Source organism: Lepidothrix coronata, unplaced genomic scaffold, assembly GCF_001604755.1.
Source record: "Lepidothrix coronata isolate B3197 unplaced genomic scaffold, Lepidothrix_coronata-1.0 Scaffold81, whole genome shotgun sequence".
NCBI lineage: Eukaryota > Metazoa > Chordata > Aves > Passeriformes > Pipridae > Lepidothrix > Lepidothrix coronata.
The window spans coordinates 1,408,864-1,416,123 of record NW_016690261.1 but is presented as its reverse complement, the minus strand read 5'-3'; the positions used below and the strand labels follow the sequence as shown (position 1 = coordinate 1,416,123).

The 7,260-nt window shown below is 36.0% G+C and overlaps 1 long non-coding RNA gene across 1 annotated transcript; it reads right to left on the bottom strand.

Moving 5' to 3' along the window:
* Positions 1-731: 731 nt before the first annotated feature.
* On the bottom strand, positions 732-6,554 carry LOC108499938. The gene is made up of 3 exons (XR_001875699.1): positions 6,442-6,554; positions 1,071-1,201; positions 732-811 (listed from the first exon to the last, which is right to left on the bottom strand). It is a non-coding gene; the product is annotated as an uncharacterized LOC108499938 (long non-coding RNA).
* Between the last annotated feature and the right edge of the window lie 706 nt (positions 6,555-7,260).

The following is a 7,260-nucleotide window of genomic DNA, read 5'->3' as shown; positions in this document are numbered from 1 at the left end:
GCAACCTGATCCTCTTCTTCCTCTCCAGCTGATGAGCACTGAAGGTGATTAATCTTCAATTAAGTAGCTTAGATATTCAAGCTGTCCACGTATTGGCTCCAGGCCTTGTCCCCCTCCAGTTGTTGGTTTCCAGACCTAGAGGACCCTCAGATTTGCAGTCTCACTCCTGGTTTTGGTACTCAGACCTCTAATCCTACCTGCTGTTTAGTCTGGCTTGAAATTAGCTCGTTTTCACCACTTAGAACAGAGAGTGCACTGAGAGAAGAAGATAGAATAAAGATTCAATAAAAATGCAGCACTGACTGCAGTGGTCAAACACAGAAGTTAGTGAGACAAGCTTATGAACCAGCAACCTATTTATACCTAGCTGGTCACTTTTAAACCCTTCCCCCTGTTTTTATTATTATTTTATTATTTTTTTAATCAATTTCTCATAAAGCATTAAATGTAGCACAATACCTCGGTGTTATGTAGTTTATTTCTGAACATTTAGTCATCACTACAAAAGAAATATTCTATTTAAAGACAAGAATAAAAAGAATGATTTTGATAAAATATGTTTGATTTTTGTATTAAATATTCAATATACAATTAATTAGATTGTTATATTTTGCTTACATGGTTGTGCATTATTCATCCATCTCTTAATACTGTAACTGAAACTTCTACATTCACTTTGACTTTACTGTACACACTTTTACAAAATATTGCTCTTATACAGCCTTTATATCATTCAGATTTATAGAACAATTTTATTTATCTTCATTTAACTCACTGAAAGTCAGTGTCTGATGCAGTATTTCTTGAGAGGCTGAAAAATTTGAAATATGGGGGGAAATATATTAGAAATGTGCATGTATTGTATATTATTTAAATATGATACAAGCATAAAATATTATTATAATGAAATTAAGACTGACAGCACATATCAACTCTCTTGGTTATTAAAAAAAATTATCAAGATATTACATTTTTCTCAAAACAATACATTACAAATACAGGAAATTCAGTATTAAGTTTATCCATAGAGGAAGTTAAAAGAGGAGAGCTAAGCAAAGCAATCAACCTACTTAGTTCTAATTTCTTGTTGTAGGTCTGTGTTTATTGATACAGCACTTTACTGCTTGTGAACACAGGGTTTGTCTCCATGTTTCCTTCCACTTGTGGACAGTGGCTGGTGTGTCTTGTCATCCTGTGACATCTGCCAGAGAGAAATTCAGATTTTAAGTGGGATAGAATAATTCCCTGAAGAAACCTCTCTCAATAAAAAGAGCATATGATGTTCTTTGTATCCTGTCTCAAAAACCAAAACCAAGCACATAAAATTAGATGGGATTATCCAAGTGGCATGATATATGACATCCAACAAGGAATAAGGTCATTGATCCTTTTAAAACCAGTGACATTTGAGCCAGATAATTAAATTCTGAGTGCTTTTGACCTTTATCTAATCTCACTTATATCTTAACTCTTATAATAAAGAAAACTGTTGCCTGCAGGCAAGCTGTAAAGTAATGATGAGTTTCATGAGTTGTCTGGTACAGTAGTGGTATATTCTTATTATTATTGTTGGAAGGCTAGTGTTAGTCCTTGTAATTATAAACATCAGATGTCATTATCAATACTTACAGCCACAATAATCTTTTCTTCCTCAACTGTGCTTTTTAAATAGCATACAAGTTAATTTTATCTGTATAGTGTTTTAAGCATGCAGTGCTCTTCAATTTAGATTGACAAATAAAATACTAAAACCAGTGATAAAATTATGTGTTTAAATCAATTATATAGTTTAAAATGTTTATATTAGAGATGCTACTTAATCACCAGGACTGTAAAGAAAAGTAACCTAAATGCTTGTTATGGATTTCTTCTTCCCCTTCTCCTTTTAGTTATTTCTTCATCATGTTTCTCCTTTCTCCATCACCTTTCCCCTGCAGGTCTGTGGAAATTTAGCGTTACCTATCAAAACAGGTAACGCTTTTGGGCTCCAAAAGCGCATCTGCCCTACTATATAAAGAAATATGGAGGTGTGCACAACTAAAATAGCTCAACTTGGATTATTTTAAAAACTTTATTCTTACATCAGTTCCCAATTAGTTCACCTCATTTTTGGCTTGCTGAACAATAACACTTTCTTCAAAATAAATTTGTGGGAATGGGACTAGTCTCTAAAGACACAGATCTGAGACAATCACTTTCACTTATCTTGGACATAAACCACTAATCTTTTTTCACATTAGCATGTATACACAACCAGAGATATAACTGCATCTTGCATGATGATCGCTTATATTTTTCTAATTGATATTCTCTGTTACCCAACAGATATTTAGTCATATTTATATCTTGTAGGCATCAGTGACAGACATGCTACCTAGTAATCACCAAACCGTTTGAAATGGTTGACTGGGTAGTTTTGGACAGCAAAGAAGAAAATCTGTTGGTCCTTCTCAAGAAAATAGAACTGAAATCTCAACAAAGGCCCCCCATTTCTGTCTTCTGATTAATACAGAAAACTGTATTTATTTTGCTTCATCAAACAAAACAAGGGAATTGATTCGCAACACTCATATTAGCAGAATACAAAATAATACAGTAGCAAAAAATTAGTAGTTACTCTATAATTTTCTGTCAAAATCAAGTCTACCAAGGCTTCAAGGAAATGCCTTTTGAGGGGCTTCTGCATCTTCCCTCAAAAAGATGGTAATGATTGTATGAAATGGAGAGTAGTAGTAAGTAGTGTCATACAGGAGTTGTATTGCGACTGGTATGGTTCAATACCTTTACTAGTGACATAGGCAGTGGGCCTGAGTAAACCCTCAGCAAGTCTGCAGATACTGCCGAGCTGAGTGGTGCAGTTAGTATGTTAGATGGAAGGGATGCCATCCATAGAGATGTTGATGTCAACCTACATTTTCGTAAAGGTTTTGACACCATTTCCACACCATTATCCTGGAGAAACTGGCTGCTCATGGCTTGGATGGGTATACTCTTTGCTGGGTGAAAAACTGGTTGGATTGCTGAGCCCAAAAAGTGGTAGTGATTTGATTTACATCCAGTCAGTGGCCAGTCCCAAGCGGTGTTCCCCAGGGGTCAGTATCAGGACCAGTTCTGTTAATAACCTTATCAAGGACCTGGAAGTGGGGATCAAGTGCACCCTCAATCAGTTTGAAGATGACACCAAGTTGAGTGGTAGTGTTTATCTGCTGGAAGGTAGGAAGGTTCCATGGAAGGATCTGGACAGGTTTTATCCATGGGCCAAGGCCAGTGGCATGAGGTGCAAGAAGGACAAGTGCCAGGCCTTACAATTGGGTCACAGCAATCCCATGCAGTGCTACAGAGTTCCTGGGAAGTTGCCCAACGGAAAAGAACCTGGGAGTGTTGGTCAGCAGCTGCCTGAACATCAGTGTGCCCAGGTGGCCAAGAGGACCAGTGGCATCCTGACTTGTATCAGAAATCATGTGGCCAGCAGGACCAGGGCAGTGATTGTTCCTCTGTACTCAGCACTGCTGAGGGTACGCCTTAAGGACTGTGTGCAGTTCTGAGCCCCTCACTTCAAGAAAGACATTGAGTTGCTGGAGCGTGTCAAGAGAAAAGCAACAGAGCTGGTGAAGGGTGTGGAGAGTAAGTCATATGAGGAGTGGCCAGGGGTGCTCGAGTTGTTCAGCCTGGAGAAGAGGAGGCTGAGAGGAGACCTTATTGCTGTCTACAGCTACTTGAAGTTGCCAAATAAGTGATAGGACAAGAGGAAATGGCCTCAAGCTGCATCAGGGGAGATTTAGTTTGGATATTAGAAAAATTTTCTTCACAGAAAGGGTTATAAAGCATTAGAACAGGTTCCCCGGGGAAGTGGTTGAGTCACCATGCCTGGAGACATTTAAAAGATGTGTAGATGTAAGGTTTAGTGATGAACTTGGCAGGACTGGTTTAATGGTTAGACTTAATTTTCTTTAAGGTTTTTTTGAACCTAAATGGTTGAATGAGTCTATGACAGGCTTGAAGGGCAGGTGCAGTTTGTATGAGCCTCATAAACTTCAACAAGGTCAAGTGTGAGGTACTGACAGAGGGTTTAAACTGGATGATCTTCTTCTTCCTTCCAACCCAAACGATTCTATGATTCAGTAGTAACTGTTCTTGTTTTTATCCTGTTCTTTGCTTCCTTCTCTGTCTTATAATTTCATATTTCTGTCAACTTTTATTGGTTTTATGTTCATCCTTTTTCATCCTAATTTACTATGTTCCTACACTTTGTCAAGCATTTATTTACTTATGCTTTCCTCTCTTCCTCCTGAACCATTCTCCTTTTACTAAGTAGTTTACAGCAGTGGATGTAAATAGACCTAAAAGTGCAGACTACTGTTCCAAAACAGATCTTTCACTTTCATATGAATGTGCAATTTTTGCTTTGTCAGAAATGTGACACAAACAAAATTGCTTTCCAACAGCTTTTTCTCAAAGATGTCTCAGTAGGCTTGTTCAGTTTTGTAGTTCATTCATCTCTTCATCAGAGATTACACAGTGCTAGAATTTCTTTACATTTTTATTGTGCTTTTTTATCACATAGAATAACCTCAACCTGGGCATATTCAGAATCTATCCTCTCTCTAATTTAACCAATTTGAAATCTTTCTGATATATAACTCTCACTTTAATATTCTCTTAAAAAATATGACAGTAATATTTTACGTCTTACATACTCACAGCTTTCAAAATGAATGTCTCACTCCTATCTGTAGGAAAAAAAAAACACAGCAGGAAAAAGGCCTAAACCAAACTTTTTATTTCATGCTGCCTAGCTGTCTTTCTGAGTGCATCTAAAACAAACATCTAGCCAAAGTCTAGCAACATTGTGACACAACAGAATTAAGAAAAAATTCTAGTCCATACCAAATTGTTTCTAAAACAGGGAAAAAAAACAAACAAACAAATAATAAACAAAGACTGTCAAAGAATGAATATGCATACTCAAATTTTTGTATTGTTTCCAGATCATAGTTTGCAGTTTAATGCTTAATCAATTTAAAATAAATAGTTTCAGCTGAAATTGTCCTGTACGTTTCTGTATCTTGAAGTATATTAAAAAAGAACAGTCATCTGTGCTTTTTATGTTGCTGAGTTCTAAATAGTTTTCAAAGTAAGAGAATGCTGAAAGAATGAGGTACTGCCCTTCTCAAGGCAGTGAGAGAAACAACAAATAAATGAAGGACACAGATCATTTCTTTGGCTGGGGTAGATCAGTATAATTTTATGAAGTTTAAGGGCCATCTGTTATTGTAGAGGTTCTAGTCTTTAAGAGCTAGAGGAGAGACTGGTGAAATCTGTAGCAACTGATTACACAACAACTATGGAATGTGAGAGAGAAAAACCGATTCCTGGAAACATTCAATATCATGTTCAACAGGTCAACCTGACCTAGTTGAACATGTCCCTGTTTATTTCATGATGGCTGTACTAGATGACCTTCAAAGGTCCCTTCCAGCCCAAACCATTCTATGATTCTATTATTGAATTTAAAATTAATTCAAGATGAGGTTGGAATGCTATGTATATTTTTCTTTGCAGAAAGTACGACTGTGTTTAAAGCATATTTTTTAATTCTCTGGACTACGAATACAATAGTTAACTAAGATATGGCTACATCATTTACAATCAGATACATGCTCATTATGGCCATATCTAGCCAGTTGGATAAAAGTTGGTAGAAATAATGAAACAACTGATTGCCTTGCCCTGTCATCTAGATAAAATGCCTGCTTCTAGGCAGAAGGGCCAGGATACTCTGGATTGTGCTATACATCACGTTAACATAATTCCAACTGAATGTAACTACATGGCTTTTGTGCCCCACTGTTTCATGCCCAGCATAAAGACATATATATCTTCATTCATGGAAGGCACACTCCTAGAAGTCTTGCTGGCACTGAACAAGACATGAGAACACTCAACCCGCCCCCCCCCCCAAAAAAAAGAAACAACTTAGGTTTTTGGAATGTTATGTATTGTTAGCAGTAGATCAATACACAAGCTGAGGACAGTTAAGCAGATATACAAAAGCTGCAAGAGAATACCATATTTGCTTATGTACAAAAATCAAATTAACACTGTTTCACTGCAAATTTAAATGCATATTAGCAGTAGGATGGTAATAGATACTCAAAAGGATTTGTGCATTAAAAATGCTAGTAGATACAAGGGAGTGGAGGAGTGGATGTATCAAAAGACCTTGTTATGCTTACATTCCATTAAAATAATAAATAAATGTTCTCTTTAATACTTATTTAAACATTAGAGATCAGAAATAAGACACTTTTATAAGAAAACGCACATGTTTTTGTGAGACTTCATAAATCATTATAGGCAAATTATTTTTTAGACAATTTGCAGTTATTCAGATAGTAGCAGCAGTTCAAGAAGATTAAATACATATATATAAATACATACCAGAATATGGTAGGGTTTTTTCCCTTATACCTTGTAATTATTCATTTCATATTACTTCAAAGCAGTATGTAGCAGCTGAGCTGCTACAACCAGTCTCTAAATTATGACACCAGTATCAAATGGCAGTTGATCAATATCACTGTTTCACTTAATTTGTTAATTTTCCTGGCCCAGTTCTGTCACTGATTTTGAAATCTTCCACAAACGTCATGAATTTTCAGTGTTGTAGAAGATTGTGCAATGATCGATCTAATTTTTAACACTCTATGTGCTGTATAAGGAAGCATTCAGATTATTTGCAGTTTTATGTAAGATACTCTGTAGCGTATCTGAGCTTTCTACAAACTAAAACAAACTTTTCACTTAAAACAGTGCTTAAATTAAAATGCACCCACAAAAAGACATAAATCCTAAACAACTCCAACTCAATCTATGTCCTTCTTTTTGAAGACCTCCTCCAAAATCAACAGAAAAGTCTATACATGTTTGAGAAATTATTAAAAGCAATGCAAGAGTATAACAAAATTTATAACTAAAAATCAAATTATTAACTACAATCCTTCAGAAAGTTAAATTTCAATCTCCTTTCTTTAGTGGAAGGGAAGGTGAGCATATTCTGATATAGATTGATTATACTTACAGAAAGACAGCTGAACTCTCAAGTATGAACGAATCAAAACATCCTTTCAATATGATTTTTTTTCCTCAGAACGAATACTCATGGTCTTTGGGGGTTCAGGCATATTTACTTAAACATCCAGCCTGTTTTCATGTGTCAGTGTGTGCATATGATATCTTCCTACTCTACATCCATACCTA